Below are 455 nucleotides of genomic sequence, written 5' to 3' on the forward strand. Positions count from 1 at the left end.
TGTAAATTTATTTGAAAAGTGCATGAGAATTAAAAACTGTAACCTACTCATCTAGCCCATTATTTCTTGTTATGCTCTGAAAAGTCAGGGTGTCCCCTGAGCTGAATGCAATGTCTCTCATAAACCATGTGATCCCATATGCTTGACGTATGAGAGAGTGAGTTTGAGTAGAGATGTTCATTGGGTTCCCAGAGGGTTCAGGGAGCCTGACCCAGTCCCTCCCCACTTATGAGGAGCAGGCTGCCCACATGCAAATTCCTCCTCTAGCCCCAGGGTAAAACCTGTCTGGGCTGTGGACACTCACAGCTCTCTCCTCACACAGGGCTCAGGTCTCTGGGGAAGCAGCACTGCGGTTGAGGTGAAGATGAGACTGTGGGGTCTTCTCCTGTGCCTGGTGACAGCCCCCCAAGGTGAGTGTCTCATGTCAGACAGGGGTCTGTGGGATGGTTGTGACA

The sequence above is a fragment of the Pteropus vampyrus genome, unplaced genomic scaffold (genome assembly GCF_000151845.1).
Source record: "Pteropus vampyrus isolate Shadow unplaced genomic scaffold, Pvam_2.0 Scaffold780, whole genome shotgun sequence".
NCBI classification, from domain to species: domain Eukaryota; kingdom Metazoa; phylum Chordata; class Mammalia; order Chiroptera; family Pteropodidae; genus Pteropus; species Pteropus vampyrus.